Raw genomic sequence first — 18,877 nt, 5'->3', positions numbered from 1 at the left:
ATTTGCCAGTCTGTTCATTAACCTATCTGAGCCTCAGCTTTCTCAGATATATAATATAACAAAATCTCCTTGCAGGAATCCTCTGAAGACTAACAATAATCCATTTAAAAATGTCTGGTATAGAGTAGCACTTTATGAACGGCAGGTATTACCATCACTGAGTGTGGATATCATCCGGTATGTGCAGAAGAACACAGGGTCATGAAAACTTTTAAGTAAGAGAAAAGAAAGTGTTTCACTGAGTGTTTCATTACTTTGAAGAAACATTTCTGTAGATATTATTTGCATAGTGACTCATAGTTCACAAAATACCTTTGTTACTGAAGAATATTCTCCCTGAAATGTACCCCAACTTAGTTGTTTGTTGTTGATCCTTTAAATCATTATCCTTGCATCCCATTTCACCTTCAAATGCTTAATTAAAAATAATGATAAACTGCAAATGCTAAGGTGGTCATTATGAAAAAAGCAAATATGTTGTTGTCATAGGCCTATATTTTTAGAAATACTTGACAGTTGAAATTGGCTGATGAAATTGAATAGTTGGTCATAGCTTCTCCATCTCAGCAGTAGATCTTGGAGGCAGAGGCCTCCTATGGGTAGCCTTTGACAAAGAACACGTAAAAGTGGTTTGTTAATTTCTCTCTGAGTCTTAGAATACCATTTAAAATACCAGTTAAGTAACCTGTTCTTGTTCAAGGTAAAATGTAGCTTAAAAAAGCATCTAGTAGGTAGTACCTGAAACTTCTCATATCAAACAGAAGTAGAAACAAACATGGGTAACTTTCTTAAATCTAAATAATCACACTATGTCACACACTGAGATTAGGGATGTATTATCTAAACTCAGTAGGAATGCAATTAAGTGCTAAGAATCAGAGAGCACCTTACAGTTTTATAAGACTGAACTGTTTTTACTATCATAATAACTGAAGCATGTGTTTAATAACTCGTCAAATACACTTATTTCCCTTCCATATCTACAAGGTCAAAACCAGACATCAGCCACAAATTGCAGTGCCTTTAATCCTTCTGAAAGACAGCTGGAAAGATCTGACCAAAAAGCAGCATTGGGTCCCACTGAGGCTCCCAAGGTGTTTCAGGGACTCGGGGCAGGAAGTACACATGTGATACAAAACCCGTGAATTTACTTAGGTGTGACGTAAGTTCTATGCTCTGTGCTTGTCAGGCAACCATTTCACACCAGACATGTGGCTCCATATGCAACAGTCCCAGTTTCCAATGTTATGCTCTATATCCGGTTCTTGGTTCAGTGATTATGACCACTATAGTTTAATTTTAAAACAAACAATATTATATTTAAGGGGCTCCTCCACTTGGTGACTGAAAATTGGACAACACTGAATCAGCACTGGTATCAGACCATCAGGAGAAGCTTTTCTAGACTTGCTCCCAAAAGTTTTACGCAGGCATCGTGCTTCCATTTTTTTGGGCTTTGCTTCTTTTTATTGCTTCCATCCTATCCCCATTGCTGGCTGGGGTTTCCAAAGCAGTTGAGAACTGTGTGAGGGTTTACACTTACAGACTTCCCACTATGATTTCTATGTTTGTAATATCTTTGATCATTTCAAAGCCATTTTACCCATAAACTATATTGGTCTTCATAACGCTATTTAAGATGAGGAAGCTGGAACATGAAGAGGTATTGTGACATGCCTGGAATCCCTTGGCGTTAGAGCCAGACCACGGTACGCACCTCGCAACTCTGAGTGCAGGGCTCACTGCACCCTAAGACTGTTACATCATTTGCTTTGTCTGAATTTTAGCCTCTTTACTGGTAAATGGAGGTAACAATGTGGTAAATGGAGGTAACAATGCCTACTTCGTAGGTTTATGCTGATGATTAAGTGACGTAATGTATTAAAACCTAGAATAAGGTCAAGTGCTCAGCAAAGTTGACTTTTCCCATTTCCATGCCCAGTGATGCTTCCACCAGGTCTGCTGAGGGTCTGGGAAGTCACTCTGCAACTCAGTGCGGGGCTAAGAGACACAATGTACTCCGTATATTAGTAGAGCTGCACAGTTTTATTCCCCAGCTACTTCTGCCATGTCCATTGCAGTGCTGCATGCTACGGGTGTGCAAGAAGCAGCAGCACTCAAGGATCCTAGCAAGTGATGAGAATACAACTTGCTGCTGACTCCCTTGCTGAGAACAAGACTGCTAGTTTGCCACATTTCACAGGATACTTTGTGAACTCTCCAAAATAATTTCAAATAGGATACAATGATTAAAAACCAACTCCATATCAATTTTATAATTTACTATTAAATGACATAATTCACCAAATCTTAAAGTTGCTAGTTTTGTAGGCAATAACATAGCCCTGCTGTGTAACAGGGAGCATGGAGGCCCATCTCACAGTGGACCTGGGGTGAGCAGGGTAAGCAGGCTGTGTGCTCCTGCTGTGTCTCCATTTCGGTGACTCCTAGGTTGTAAAATGTCCCAGGGTAGAATAGCCACTGACAACACCCCCCTTCTTCTCCTTCAGTAAAACAGGACAGAATTTTAAACTCTGAGTCCCAACAATAAATAAAAATAGATAAAGGCTATGACTCCATCTCATTAGAATTAAACTACCAGAAAGGTATTTAAATCTCCTTAAATGATTTTACATTCAAAATATTTTTTGAAAGGTGAAACCTAGTAAATCTCAGCATTATTTAATTCAAAACTATATGAGTAGAAGTGAAAACAACTCATCACTATTAGTGAGAATTCATCACTGGGTATCTGTGTTTGAGCCAGTGTTCAGATGGATACAACCTAGGCTTCTGGTCAGACATTTCGATCCTGATTCTGCCTCTTTTCATGTTTTCAGGCAGTGATCCGACCCCTTAGGGAAACACTATTCCTGTTTAGAGAATGAGGATCATGCCATTTGTTTTCTAGGCTAGATTAACAAAGCTGAGATGGAGTATTCCTATAACAATTTTTAGTGTCTAGTATGTACTGGACTCTAAGCTCTTTTAAATCTATTAACTTACTTAGCCTCCACAACAGCTCATTGAAGTGAATAGTAAGTTATCTTCCTTTTGGAGAACAGGAATTACGGTACAGAGCGTTTTAACAAACACCCTCAACAAGGCTACCCAGGTAAAGACTGAGTGAGAATTTAGACTCAAGCAGTGTGGCTCCAGAACACATGCTCTTAACCCCTCACCTGTGTTGCCTCCATCCATCACAGCTGCTTGTTACAGGCCTGTCCCCTCCCTGGACTGTGATACACACATAGATCTGATGTGCAAACCATGATATATACTAGACCCTGCCTTTTCCAGAAGTACATAGCTGCTACGCTGAGAACACAGGACTATATACACATAGATAAAAAGCAACAGACTGTGGCAAATGCCAGAAAAAAGGAATAACCACAAGTTCTAGAGAAGTTTCGAAGAAGGGGAAATCAGCAAGAGTCTGTAGTGGAGGTGAAACTTGAGTTCGGCCTGGGAGGGTGAACAGAACTAAAGGACTTGCTTTCCCTCTGCCGGGCACAACACCTGACACACACAATGTACAGAAGGAGAAGAGGATTAGGAGGCTCACATTTTTTGTCCATGATTGTCCAGCTCCAAGGCAGAAGAATGTGAGGGAAAGATGTGAAGGATAGTTAGACAGTAAATGCACAGGCACACTGGCGCCCTGCACACATACCTACATTCAGACACTTCTCAGTTATCCCGGGGATGAGTATCCCTCAGTGGACATTCCATGGCCTCTCCTCACCTCTGGGCTGTCCTTTTGGCTTGTTTCTTGCTGAGCAGCCCCTGGGGTGGACCTGGAAGCAAAGCAATTTCAGTTAGTTTTTTCATTTTTCTTCTCCATAGCAGTAGCATTTAAACACCTAATATGGAAAAAGCACATTGTGGGTTTGCTTTCATGGTACAACTAGGCCTTGCCTGAAGTCATTTGTGGAGGGAGACCAGAAATAACATTGGAACGTAGCCTCAGGACATGGAAGTGCTAACTCCCTGACCAGGGATGGGTTTGGAAGTTGTGAGTGGACACAGGTACTTGCATATTGTTCCTATAGCAGAAATTTATTTCTTTTCTGGCTGTTGAGGTTTTCAGGTGGTAGTGGTTAAATAAATACACTTTCTTTAAAAGTGCCTTTTGTGTATCTCCAGATCTTTTCACAGACACACATGAATATCACTACTAATCATTGTTATCTCAGATACCACTTGAACATACTAAGCAATTGCTGTTTCTTCCTAAATTGAACACATACTACCAGGAGGCCTGGTTAACTCTCTAGTTGAAGAGCACGCACTTGAATCTAAAATGCAACTGCTGTGTTATAAGGATGGAAAACAAGGAAGATATGGGAAAAATGAAAAAATATCACAATGCTGAAGTCTTTTTAAAAATACTACTAAATTACTGTTTCAGACTGCTATGAAGAGTGTATATGACATTTAATTAGATTGTAAAACCAAATATGTCATTGTCATTAATATATGTTCAATAAAAACAAACACAAATGGCCTAAAAATCCAGTAAAATGAGTCTGTTGGATGTAAATATATTTGGGGTGCAAAGCAAACACACACACACACACACACACACACACACACACACTTTTATATATACAAACTCTTTCAAGAAATGGAAAAGGTCTAAAAAATTGTATGCTTGGCTGGTACAAACTAATACATCTGTTCTCTGATGAACATATTTTCATAAATTATTTATAATCCTTCCATTTGAGTCCCTGTCATTTCTTTACCCACAGCCCTAATATTGGTACGATTCTAGAAAAGAAAAAAGTGCATCTAGTCATTTCAGGACACCATACCTGCCACTGTGCCCACATATTAGCTAGAAAACCAGCCTCTTTGCTTATGAGAACTTGGCATAGTCACAGGCCCATGGCCTTAATACAAAACAAAACAAAGCCCCAGCTACTCTGCTTCTCAGTTTCTGTGATAAACTACAATTGTTTGCAAAGACCCCAAATAAACAGAAATCATGATAATTATGAATAATTAAAATGCTAAACTCAAGAGGGCACTCAACGTTCATTATGTGCTAGCGCTCACCCTGAAGGGTAGCGCCTCCAATTAGTTCTGTTTTTACAACAGATGAAAACGGTGACAACCAGTAATTGCAGGTATTTAGCTCAAGTAACAAAACAAGCGAACCTGCTTCTAAACCCTCCACTCCCCTAGGCTGGCAGAGGAACCGCTCTCTTTCAAAATCTGAGCTGCGTTGCTAATGCCACAACACAGGAAAGATCAGAACAATCACACGGGGCCTCAAAGCCCTGAGTAGATGCTCTTCTGCTTTTCAGCTGTTCTAATGAGCAACTGAAAGTAGAAGGTGAGCTGCAGCAGCAAACCGTGAGAAAGAAACGCTCTAAGACAGATTTCATAAAATTTTAATCAAAGCACGTATTCACCTAACGTGAAAACACTGTCAGGCTTTATGCTAAATAGTAGTTATACTTAAAAATACTTAACTATTTTACAAAATGTACCCATTTTTACTTGCAATACCAAATGGTATTTCAGTTACTGAGGTTTTTATTATTTGTTTTTAGAACTAAAATATGCTAATGTGGATGTGGATAAGCAGATAGTGTATTCAGGCTTGCTTCTAAAAGACTGTGGAAAACAGACTTTGTTTTGCTCTGATTCAATATCAAACTGGCAACCACAGCACAAGAAATGGTTCTCTCCCACCAGCTGCCACACTGGAGAAAAGCATTTAGCCTTTAAGTAGGGCGAAGAACTCATTAGCAATGTGGTATAAATTGTTTCAGAATGATAAATCTTAAGTTACCAATTCCACTTTTGATGATTAGTTGCCTGGGCCTTGTATTTAATTAAAATGGTTATTTTAAATGCTTATATTTAATTTAAATACAGTTAGCTGAAGTTCAATGTTACCGCTTCATTCATTTTGAAAGTGATTTATGAAATAGTTCAAAAAGCCCTGTAAAATTTTAGTATTAGAACAAATAAGGATCAATTTGCATCTTCCGTTGGCTTCACTTGTGGACTCAAAGTGAGCTGTTTACATTAGTTATGACCCCACGGTCTCTGGCATGGCTGATATATAATAGAATCAAATATTGACATGTCCTTGACATTTCCTCTGCACTGAGGATATAGGCTTCAACTTTCCAGGCCATAATAGTCTATAACCAGGAGTGATTGCTCAAATTTTAAAGGGATCTAAAGTTTAGAAATTAATTTTGGCCTTATTACATTTAGGAGAAACTGCTAGTTTTAACAAATGATTCATAAGTGTGTGACAATCAGTGTAATAAAATTTCTTCTGAGTCAGACTAATAAATAACTTGTATTTAAATAAACAGCATGGTCTCTATACATGGGAAAAGAGTGCAAGGCAGGGCAGGGCAACTGTTCCCAGTTATGCAGTCTGAGGACACCACCTGCAGTGGTGCACTAAGTACTTGGGAGACAGGCAGGAGTATCTGAAAGTTCAAGTCCCGCCTGGCAACACAGTGAGAGCCTGCCTCAAAAGAGAGAATAAAAGGGGCTGAGGTTGTAGCAGAGCTATCTGGAGGGGATTTCCTACTTCCCTGAGGAAATTTAATCCTTGGAGTGCTTAGTGGGCTAAACTACTAAGCTACGCACATTTGTCCATTCATGACAATTGATTCCATTTATTAGGTACTGAATGTTTATGGAGCATTGAACTAAATACCTAAGGAGGTAGCATTAGACCTATTTTACAGATTAATGGAGTGAGGGTTACAGAAACTAAGCACTTACCTAAACTCACAGAATTAGGAAGTGAGGAGGGAGGATTCAAAGCCTCAGTGGACGGCTCTGCACGGCCCAGTACTCGACCTCCATCTCACAGAGACAAGGAAGAATTCTCTGCTGTGAGATGTTTACAGCCACTCTCAGCGCCTCCTGTACCACAACCACCATCACGGCAACATGAAATGGTGCTTCCTGGCAGTCACAGTGTGAGTTAATTAACAGGGAAAGGTAGCAAGTTCGGTTTGACCATTAGTAACTATAATCTGTTGCTCCATTCCCAGTGTCTTCTCACAGCAGCAGAGGCAGAACTTTAATGTTTTATTAAAGCCTAGGCTTTCCATTCTCCAACGGAGGAATCTGTTCCCCCCATTCTCTGACAGCAGCTCAAACTTTTGTGCACCACCTTTGGGAAGTTAAAGATACTTAAACCTTTAAGTATTTAAATCGAGAGCAAGTTACAAAGTGAGAGCCAGCTTATACATCAAGTAAAGCAGTACGGAGTGTCCTCTCCTTTTTACACCGTCACTGCTGTGTGCATCCCAGGTGACTCTAAGCTGTGCTCATCTCAGTAACCTCAACTGCCACGTGCTTCTCTTTCAGTCACCCCCCAGTTCTCACTCAGGAGCTTGCATGGTTTCTCCGATATGAGAAACGCAAAGTATAAATAAAAGGCAGAAGAGAGCAAAATCACTACGTATTGCAAACACATATAATAAAAATGCAGTAATAATAAAAGAGCTAGAGCTAGATTCATTCTCCGCAAAGATCATGGATAGTAAATACAAATATCGTGCCCACCCGGAAGAGACAAGACTGTGATCAAAGCCAATTGTCCACTGATTTTCGATTTAACATCTCAACCATTATTCATTACCTTAACTATGCACATTCTCAGAAGGCCCAGAAGATTGGAACCACTGCAAAGCACTCGCCACAGAGAAGGATCATTTGAGGCATATGTACAGGTGCATCTGATTTGTTAGTCTTTTTTTTTTTGATAGGAAATTAACAATAGTTGTTATATTGCATATTATCTTCAAAGTGGTTACTCAGATTACAAGATAAAGGCATGAAAAACTGATCAAACAATATAAGCACTAACTGTTCCTTTCAATGAACTAATAAAAATTAGTAGTACATTTATCTTAGCTATCATGCATGTGTGTATGTATATATATATAATATATATGATAAGTACAGAGTTTTAAAAAAAATTCCCTTCCTTCTTCTCTCCTTCACCCATCCCAGTTGTTCTTTCCTTCTGAGCAGCTTCTTTCCCTTTCATAATATCCACTGTACCTTTTGGATCTTATTTACTCTTTCAGTTTCTTACACTAGACAGACAATATGAAGTTTGCACACAAGAGTCTGATTTATTTCACTCATGAGTATGCTCTCTAGTAGAAATCAATGTGGAGATTCCTCAAAAAACTAGGATTAGAGATCCCATTCAACCCAGCTATTCCCTTTCTGGCTCTTTTTTCCAGAAGAACTAAAAATATCATCAACAGTGATATATGTGCACCCATATTTATAGCAGCACAATTTGTAACAGTTAAATCTTGGAAACAACCCAAATGTCCATCGTCAAGGAGTGGATAAAAAAGATGTAGTGTTTTTATACAATGGAATACTACTCAGCCATAAAGAAAGATAAACTTGAGGCTTTTACAGGTAAATGGATGATTTGTTAGTTTTGTTAAGGCTTTAAATTCCATCTGCCTTCTCATTCTTTTCTGGCTACCATCTTGCCACAGACTAAAAGATCTGAAAATGATGGTGTGCAAGTGCTTCTTGGGAAACTAGTTTGAGACTTTAATTCTGTATTTCCTCTTCCAGAAAGTGAAATGCTGCTAGCCACAGCCAGTGTTTCTAATAGATAAGGGAATACAATTACACTGAGTCTAACCATAGACAGAGCCATTATACTATTAGAAGTGCTGTTAAGTCTGAAAAAAAATCCATTTTGAGGAGAGTTAGAGGTGCTTTTATTTTACTTCAAACCAGCATTATCACAGAATAAAACTGATAATTTTGGGAATAATGTTTGGAATATGGAAGAGTAGTAAAGGGTAAATGAAACGGCCTGTTGTGACTGGCAGTGAGTTTGGGCATTTTGTGTTCTTTATGCTTCAGAATGTTAAACAGGTTGAGTTCTTCTCCAAGAAAACATTTTATTCAGAACATTCTCCCATGAAAGTCCTCTTTGACGAAGTGTCATCTTTTTGATATATGGGTACATGTCTGCCTATATTTTATATGCAAAAAAGGCAAGCAATATTTTAACAACTTTTGACAAGCATGGGGAATTAAACTTCCATGGAGTTGACTCTTTTAATGTGATGCTATAGTCTATTTTCTACTTTGTAATTCTTCATGGCAAGCCACAACAGTTTTAATTATCCCCACTTACGGTGGAGAAAGTACACAGAAATTAAAGCATTATTAGAACAGGCAAAGTCAACTCTTCAATAGAATACTTCTGGGTATATTATTGTAATCATTGAGAAAGACCGCTGCAGACATAGCCCTAAGTGAATTATAAATGAGTAGCAGGAGATAAAGAAATTTCTAATAAACTACCTTGGAACTGAAAATATTCAGGTACATTTTAAATTAAACTTAACCACTAAATCATAAATTTCCAAGTTAAATGCTTTACTTGTTGGCACTGCAGGCTGTCTCTCCCAGCGGCCTCACAGGGACACCCACTGGCCCTCAAACCGATGTCACAAGAGCTCTCCACTCCCTCCTCGCCTGCACCCTCACCATGCGGTCATGACTGCTATCTTCCTGACTGTTGTCTTCCGCCCTCACCCCACTCGGCTCCTGCTCGCTCACTCACGCACAGCCCTCGTCGCGTCCCTTGGATGTGCCAGGCCTTTTCTCCTTGGCCCCGTCACAAACCCATGTAGCCTGGCTAATTTCTCCTCTTCTTGGTCTCAGCCGGATATCACTTGCCCTCAGGAATATTTTGCTGCCCTTTCTTTCTCTAGGTGCGCATTCTCTAAAGCCTTACCACCCTGTCCTTCAACGTCCCTGTCACACTGAGATGTGACTGGCGCTCGGTGTGCCTGCACAGCCTGTGAGCAGCATGAGGGATGAGCTGTGATTTACTTTCTGTAAACCTTCCGTCGCATCTCTACTGCATAGACCAGTTCTTGGGCTACGTGAGAACCTTTCAGACACTTTGTGAAAGAGACTGAGGAGGGGCCGGGGGTTCAGCGCGGTGGCAGAACGCTTGCCTAGCATGCATGAGGCCCTGGGTTCCATCAGTGACTAATAAAACCATTTAAAAGAGTTCAAAAATGACAAATGCTTTTGAAACTTTTTTCCCTTTGGATGATAATACAAACTGGTGAACAAAACTACATTTATAAAAATGATTTATTGGAGTTGGCATGTGTCCAACTTCTCATTTAGCTATTTCCTTTCGCTGGAGTAAGTTTCACATTTGGGTTTAAGAGCTTTCTCATACTACTGCCTCTATTTTAAAAAGTGCAAGGCAGAAAACACAAGTATCAACAGGTGCCAAGCTCTGGAAAGTCATGCTTAGTTTTGACTGTAAGATGCGGATGTCTAGAGTAACAGCAAGGATGGGCTGGAAGGAGGAAGGAAGGACTTCTGGAGACCAGCGCATAACACCTCAAGTCACGAAGGTCCTGCTTTCTGACACTAGAGTCTGAGAACTTTTAGGGGAAGGCTGCAACTGCAAAAGGAGGACATTTGAAACCAGTACCGGTCAGTGGACCAGGGACATGGAAGTGGAGAACAGAGTACTCTATGAATATTGTTACTGCACAGTGAAGAACTGTAACAATCAGTGCTCTCTTGAGGGGCCCTTACGTGTAATAAAGCAGCCATGGATAACTAAATCATGAATAAGACAAATTCAGGGAATTGGTTCAGAGTCCTCTGCATCCAAAATTCAAATGAGTAATCCAAGTGAATCTGCGTTAGCTGACCTCCCCAGACCACCTCTGAAGTACGGCTGGCATTTATTAAAAAACCAAGACACCATCAGGACAGGACTGTGACTGTGTTTCAGGAATGCCCGTGGCCGAGGAGGAGGGTGGTGGAGCGGGCCAGCGGGTGTGCGAAAGACCCCGACAGAGGGAAGAAGCTACTTGTAAGGAGATAAGCGAAACTCTTATTTTCAAAACTGCCCCAGCAGAACTTTTCTTAAGATAGAAAACACGACGGGCTCACAGAATACCATTCCTCCAAGCCAGAGTAATAGAAAAACAATTTTTAGCCTCACATAAATTATGTAACACAGCTGCTCCTTGTTTTCCAGATTGGCCCTGGCATGGACGAGCCATTCTGTTTGAAGGAGATTTGTTCTCTGTATTTTTAGGCTTCACCCTTTAGTACTTATTTTTTTTTGACTCTTAAGTAAACTCTGATTTCAAAATATATTGAAATGTTTCACCAGGGACACACATGGAGCTGTTTTTACTGCTGTATGTTGGACTTCCTGGGGCCATCGTGTGTATAGTAGCAGAAAGCAATTTCAAGGACAAGAGTAATGATGAATAAATTAAAGCACAGTATGTATAGTTTCCATCAATAAAATAAATTTGTTTTACTGAACTGTATTTTCATCTCAAGAACTATCCTCTCCACCTCCGCCCCTTTCCCAGTTGCTTCTTTATCACAATTCTCTTTTCAAAACAGTGCTTCAAATTGATTCTGAGGAATCTGAGTTCTCCACACTCTTTTCTGGCAATATGCTTTTTTTTTGTCAGATCAGCAGAAACAATGTGAAAACACTCGTCACAGTAATTTCAGTTGTCTATCATCTACCAAATTATACATAAATAATCCAGGGTTGCTATGTCACCCTTGAATGAAGGGTTTTTCAGGAAGACAAACAAATGCTGTCAAAAATATAAATGGATACCTTGTAAGAAAAAGCCACTGGTATCATTTGTAGAAACCTACAGTTTTTGTTTCTAATCCTTAGTCAGAACCAAGAGAACACTTTTGAAAGAACGAGTGTTGCTTTTCAGGCACACAGCAGTGTTCACCTGTGCAGCCCACGCACACGTGGGTCACCACCCAACGGCCACCACCGCTGAGGCTCCACACTCAGCTGGTCTCGAAACACAGTGTTTACTGAATGTCCATTTGAGATGCATGATAAAAAGTCTACCCATCACCCCAGGCCACTCCATAAAAAAGAGAAAAGGTATAATTTTTGAACACGTATAGTTATTTTTTTAAGCACTGAGAAAGGCTGTGGGTAATAAATCCATTTTATATCCTCTATACCAGTTCTTTTCTGTGGTCTTAACTTACATGCCTGTCATCCCCAGAAGTGGGGGCTCCCAGGTGCCTATCACACAGTCAGAGTTGATAATTCTGCTAGACAACCTTGCTGTGCTCTGCAGTTCAGTGACAGCCTCCCTACCCATTTCCATTTTCAATGCTCTGCACAGCCTCAGTCCCCTCACGAGGCCTGAAACCTGTGCTGTGTTTCCCTGTCCCACCCGACCCCAGAAGATCCTGCCATAGTCTTTCAGTAAGTCTAACATCTGGATGCAAAGAGGCAAGTCTGTTTCAAAATGATGGTGACCTCTGTTATCTGGAAAGAAGGACACCTGAAATACCTGGCAGTGGAAACCTGCATCCCCAGAGGCACATGTTCCCTTCCAGTTTCTTACATTCCAAACTTAGACCCAGGGTGCCAAAACAAAGCAGTACTAGAGTTGTGCCTCGTTCCCAAAGGTGTGATCCTTGTAAAAGTGTAATAATATTCAAGTAAGCCTTGAGCAGATGGATCTCACCACCCTGCTACTCACGCGAAGCGTCATGTTCTAGGGTCAAGTGGCGAAGGCTAGCAACACCTAACCTTCAAAGCACAATAAAAACATTCTTAATGATACCACATTTCTGAACTACCATGGCACACTGCAGCACCCCTTGTCAGCATCTCACTGGTTTCAGAAAGATAAACTCAAACACTGAAATCTTTAACCTGAAGTGTGTTTCTAGAATTTATCTTACTTACTAACGAAGGACTTAGGCCTGTGAGAGGCGTTCTGGTTATAAAAGAATTTGTTTTTGTAAGAGTTTCTCTGCTATTTTAAAGGATCTATTTGTTTGGCACTTTAAATTTATATATGCCACTAAAAGTGACAAACTGTAAAACCATACTTTTTCAATGAAGGAAAATTGCTGAAACGACAATACTTCTCTGTAGCTGGCTCAGAGCAGTGCATTAAATGGGAAGAAGAAAAGACATACAAAAATTTGTTTAAATATGTAAAAAATTTGGAAATTTCAGTTTTCTTTCAGCATTGCTTCCAGTTGTTATTTATGTGCTGCATTTACTTATTCGTGAATGTTTTGCAAAAATACTTATTTTTCTTTCTTTTATTTAAATATACAATGATAAGCAGCTGATACCACTGCTTTCTTTAACTGTTTTGATTTTGGATTTTATGTGCATGAACACAGCCTGCCCGAAAATAATAAAAGAAAATAAGGCATATTTCCAAAGCAACACAAAAACAAACCATTTTACCAAACACTCCCTGTAAAGACACCTCTTGGAGAATGGATTTTTAGGTGTGAAAATTATTTATTAGTCATAACGATATCCACTTACCATATCCATTTACCAATCAGCCCTGCATATGGGTAACAAAAGAATGACTGACGCCACAAGACAGCAAGGTAAATGGCCACGAAATAAAGCAAAATCTCTCCAATGATTTCTGAAGCGCGGATTTACTATTTCAGCTTGCATCCTGAATCGAGGGAAAGAGGAATGGTGACAAGGCAAAGAAGGCCACACGCTCACACCAACATTCGAAGGTTCCCAGGGTGTCCACAGACAGTAAGAGTGCAAGCCGGGTGTGGTGGCGTATGACTACGATCTCTGCACTCTGAGAGGCTGAGGCAGGAGGACTGCAACTCAGAGCTGACCCAAGCCTGGGCAATTTAGTGACTTAGTGAGAGCTTGTCTCAAAAAAAAGAAGACTTGGGATGCAGCTCAATGCAAAGGCCTTAGGTTCAATCCTCAGTACTGAAGTCTTGTCTTTTTCACACTGAGAGAGAAGAAAGGAATTCAGAGAATAGGTTGTACAAAATGAGTCTGTCTTGAGTTTTTGGGAAGAATTAATAGTTATCATATACACCACGGCAAAATTTTTAACAGCATGTGATTCTCTGTATCTTTTCTCAAATGTTTAGCCACTCCCCACCAGGGCTGCATGCACTGGGCACGGCAGGACCTCTCTGGCCACAGCCATTGCTGGAAGGCTGCAGACCCCACTGCTCACCACAGCCGTGTCACTCCAGACTGGCAGTCCCAGGAAGGCAGCACCCCTCATCCCAATCCTGCCCCTATTTGCTCACTGCTCTGTCTTCGGCAGCTACAGTCTTGCCTGGCAGATTTAGGGTCTGAAAAATGAATGCACTTCAGATCCCAAGTTTTCTAACTTTGGCAGCCATCGCAGCTATGAATTCACTGAAATATTAGCATGTGCCTAACTCTAATCATTTAACCGGTTATTCTCATGACAGCTCTGTGGTAAAGGCTTCGTTATCTCCATTTTAGGGTTAGCAGTACTCAGGAGAAGAGAGTGAAGTAACTTACATAAAGTCTTGCAACTTGCAGAAGGTAGAGAAAAAAAGTTATCTTTCTTTTTTTAATTTCAAAGCCGAAACTCTTAGTTACCGTGCTGGACACTGGTTTCCTCCTGGCTAGGAGGAGCCATGCTTCACCTGGGGTCTCAGAGTTGCCTTGGATTCTGGCTCAGTTCTTACCTAAACCCTGCTCTGACCCTGGCCTTGGAGATCACGCACTGCACACGATACAAGCTTTGCTTCGACGCTTCAACCCCCTCGGTACATTTCCTGGTGGTGGCCTGGTCTGACTGGGCTGCAAGACCAACATGCGAAACAACATGCATTTATCTCTCCATGGTACTGGAGGTTTTGGAAGACCAACCCTAGTCAGGTTCTTTTCCTGGCTCGTGGACACCCACCTCCTCACTGTGTGCTCATGTGGCTTTACTGGTGTGTACTCAAAGACAGAGATGTCTCTCCCTCTTTTTATTTTATTCTTATTATTTATTTATTTTAGAGGAACAAGGTTTCACTGTGTAGCCCAGGCTGGCTTCAAATTTGCAGCTATCCTCCTGCCTCAGCCTCCTGAGTGCTGGGATTACAGGTATACATCCCACACCCTGCTCTTTCCTTCTTTTACAAAGTCATCAATCTCTCAGATTAGGACTCTGCTATTACATCTTTATTTAACCTCAATTACCTCCTGTTATCTCCAAATACAGTTACATTTGGGGTGTAGGGCTTAATGTACTAGTTTTGCGGGATATAATTCAGTCCCTCGCACGTGTTGCTGTGAACTGGCCTACCCAAAGGTTAACAACAAAATGCATTACATTTCTCTGCCTCAGTCGCACAATTCCCTATCACACTCGCTAGGGTAACTCTTCGCCATCTTTTGGTTTTATGTGATGCTTTCACCTCAGTAATTTAGAGATTAAATATGCATAGCGAGGCTGAACATGTATTGGATTTGAAGAACTGTTGAAACTCTCTCTGTAGCCAAGTCATGCTGTCAAAGGAAAGACTTTTCCAAAAATAACCCTTCACAGGTTGCTTGATCTTTCCAGGGTTTTCATCTTGGCCATCTCATGATCAGAGGGAAACATAGACCTAGGACCACAGATATGACTTTCGTCTTTCTACCGTGTGACACAGAGAACCATCATGGAATTCACAAAATACACACTTTAAAATCATTTTGAGTCCATTCATCATGGACACGACATTTGTCAAAAAGAGATTTAATAGATACCATGAGGCCTAATATAGATTCCTACAATCATCACATCTCCATGTTATTTCCATACGTGTAATCTTCAGAATCGCTGATCTGGGCAGACAGTGGACCATGAGGCCAGCACATGGGCTACTCTGTAGCAAAAGTGGCCTTGTTCTTGGCACTTGTGTTAAGCTGATACTGGTGTGGTGGTGAATCTTGTTGAGGGCAGAGTATGTGACATCCTGACCTGCACTGGGAATTCATAACGCTATAGATTTTGCCATTGTAGACATGACTAAAATGTCAAAGAGTCCTGGTACAGTGATATGAACATTTTAAAAGTGATATTTCTTTTTTGGCAAATAGAGACTTTCTGAGTCATAGGTAATCTTTCTTCAGGGAAGTCTATAAGTGTGTGTGTGTGTGTGTGTGTGTGCGCGCGCGCGTGTGTGTGCGTGAGCGTACGCACATGTGTATCCATGCTATCTTGTGCTGTAAAGTTTCTGTTGATAAGAGGTATTTTTACATGTTTTAATTACTTTACATTTTAAGATACAATAGGGGGCTTTATTTTACATAATATTAAAAACTACTCAATCGTAAGAGTCCATGGTAAATCTAAGGTCATTATTTAAAACAAATTATGAGTAAGCACAAGTCATATTTATGACAGAACATATGGGAGCTTCTTGGAAATACTGTAATAAGTTATTGTTAGATTTTCACATAACTGTCTATGGGTATGAAATATAAACATTTTATAAAGTTGAAATGATACAAAATTTAAGCAAAAGAGTAATCATTTTGCCATGTTTTCTTTCACCATTCAACAAAGAAAGTCTTCTGTTTTGGGGGAATACTGTGAAAACTAATTTAATTGTTTTTTAGTTTTTCTGAAAGACCAACCGCTAAGGGAAAATTGTAAAGAAGAGTCCTAGATAAGGAACTTGATCTAAGCTCTTTTTTTTTTTTTTTTTGCCTTTGGCAGTAATAGGTCTCAGATCTTGGGTGGATGACTTAACCTCCTGGAACATGAGTTATCTTCAAAGGGATAAGATAAAATTAGATGAGCTCTGAAGTCTCAGAGGTCCTTCCAGTTTGTGATTCTAGGTGGCTATTCCCGTACTAGAGTCAAGAGAATTATTCCCCATGATCAGAGAAGTCACAAAGGTTATTTCAGAGGAATACTACCCTTCCTATGGTCACAGTAGCTGACCTTGTCATTATTAAACAGTATGTTCCAGGTGGCATTTGCAGTCACCCCAGTTTGTGATGGTTAGTGTTCTGTGTTATATCTTGTGCATCACAGAGTGCCCAGATTAAGTTTTATTTCTGGGTCTGTCTCTGAGGGTCTTTCCAGATTGCATTTGCATTTGAACTGATGAACTCAGTAAAGTAGAAGCTTTCTCTAAGGCGAGTGGGTGTCATTCAGCAGGCTAAGGATCTGAATAAAACAAGAAAAGCAGAAAAGGGGAGGACTTTTTCCCTTTTTTCCTGCCTGTTTCAGAGGGGACAATGATTTTCTCCTACTCTCAGGCTGGGATTTATGCTCTCGTCTCCCCTGTTTCTCAGGCCTTGAGACTCAGACTAGGAAAACACCACCAGTTTTCCTGAGTTTCCAACTTGCTGACCATGGGACTCTTTAGCCTCCATATTTGCATGAGCCAATTCCTCATCGTGTATGTGTGTGTGTGTGTGTGTGTGTGTGTGTGTGTGTATGAGAGAGAGAGAGACAGAGAGACAGAGAGAGAGATAGATAGATAGATAGATAGATAGAGAGAGAGAGAGAGAGAGAGAGAGAGAGATCTCCTACCGGTTCTATCTTTCTGGAGAAACCTTCCTACTATAGACATTGGTCCTGAGATGCTGAGTGTTCTTATAACAGGTACCTAAAAAATATGGAAGTGGTTTTTGAAACCGGACAATACATAGTTCAACTAGAAACAATTGTGAAATGCTTAAGAGAGAATATGAGATGGACATGATGGAATTTTCAAAGATGGGTCTAATAAAGGGTAAGGTGGGAAAATGAGAGTAGAGAAAGTTCCCATCTTACTAGAGAATGTACAAACAATCAGTTACAGAACATTAGCAGAAATATGATGCTTAAGGCTACTCTGAAAATACCTCAGATGAAAGTTGAGTAATACGTTAATGGATTTTGTTGTTTTTTTTTGGTTTTTGGTTTTTCTCCGGTACCAGGAACCGAACTCACGACCTTGCGCTTGACAGGCAGGCGCTTTTGCCACTGAGCTAAATCCCCAGCCCCAGTAATACGTTAATGGACAATGGAGAATAAGCAATCCTTGTTGTAAAGTAACAATGAATTGCTTAAACTGTATTCATGTTCTCATGTTTTTTGAAAGCTAGGTCTTATAAGTAATGAAACTGGAATTTAGCTGAGAAGATAAAATCTTGGCTTGCATCTTTTTGACTACTGAGACTAAAATACAGGAAGAGAGAAATAACTTGAATGTAGAATTATTAAACAAAAAAGAATCAAATCTTAGCTATTTGGGAAAATTTTGAGCTTATTCACACTGCAAAAAAAGGGAACAAGAGTACTATGGGTGTGGCCAAGAGACAGTTTCATAGGGAGACTAGGATGAGTGGGAACAGTGCACTTAATCTGCTGCCCTGCAAGAGCCCTGCCGATTTGAACTGAAGTGTAAGAAATGGGGGGAAATGAAAGATGGTTCTCAGACACACAAAAATACCACAAAGTCAAGCGTGGGGGCACACAACTGTAGTCACAGCACTTTGGAGGCTGAGGCAGAAGGACCACCATAAATTCAAGACCAATCTGGGTTACACAATGAAGTCAAGGCCAGCCTGAGGGGACAGCAAGACCTTGTCTCGAAAAGAAAAAAAATCATTAAAAAGCAGTGTTTCTACAGGATATTGGCTATGTTTATTCACTCTTCTGGCCACTCTGTAGTCCCTGTGGTTGGAAAACTGATGATTTTTCCTCTCCATTTAAAAACATTTTCTTATACTGGGGAATTCTTATTATTTACAAGGATCCCTGGAATAATTGTTTAAATTGTTTAAATCTCTCCTATTTTCTGTCTCATTATCATTTTGCTGTATCTGCTGAGAAAAGACCTCAACTTTTAGTTAGTTTTGTATATCTACTACTACAACTTTAATTTCCAAGTATATTTTTGTTTTGCTTTCTAAATGTGCCTCTTGTATAGTATATTTGTTTCCTGGGGAAACAATACCTTATCTGTTCGCTTCATCTGTATTTCCTGCAAAGTGTTACTATCTTTGTCTGTTAAGTTAGATGCTAAAAATCGTGTTGATCCATGTTTCGAGTAAAGG

At 40.2% G+C, this 18,877-nt stretch overlaps 1 protein-coding gene across 5 annotated transcripts in view; it reads right to left on the bottom strand.

Annotated features, from left to right (window-relative positions):
- Positions 1-18,877, bottom strand: part of Hs3st5 (heparan sulfate (glucosamine) 3-O-sulfotransferase 5) — a 233,809-nt gene that overhangs the window by 119,621 nt on the left and 95,311 nt on the right. For 3 of the 5 annotated variants that reach the window (XM_005409760.2, XM_013507349.1, XM_013507348.1), the window contains one exon: positions 3,674-3,797. The gene's annotated coding sequence lies outside the window, so the exon portion shown is untranslated. The remainder of the gene's footprint in view (positions 1-3,673; positions 3,798-18,877) is intronic. The other 2 variants (XM_005409762.2, XM_013507350.1) reach the window with 2 other exon arrangements.

Source organism: Chinchilla lanigera, unplaced genomic scaffold (assembly GCF_000276665.1).
Source record: "Chinchilla lanigera isolate Chin_1 unplaced genomic scaffold, ChiLan1.0 scaffold00125, whole genome shotgun sequence".
NCBI classification, from domain to species: Eukaryota; Metazoa; Chordata; class Mammalia; order Rodentia; family Chinchillidae; genus Chinchilla; species Chinchilla lanigera.
Note: the sequence above shows the minus strand (reverse complement) of the source record. Positions and strands in the feature narration are given on the sequence as shown.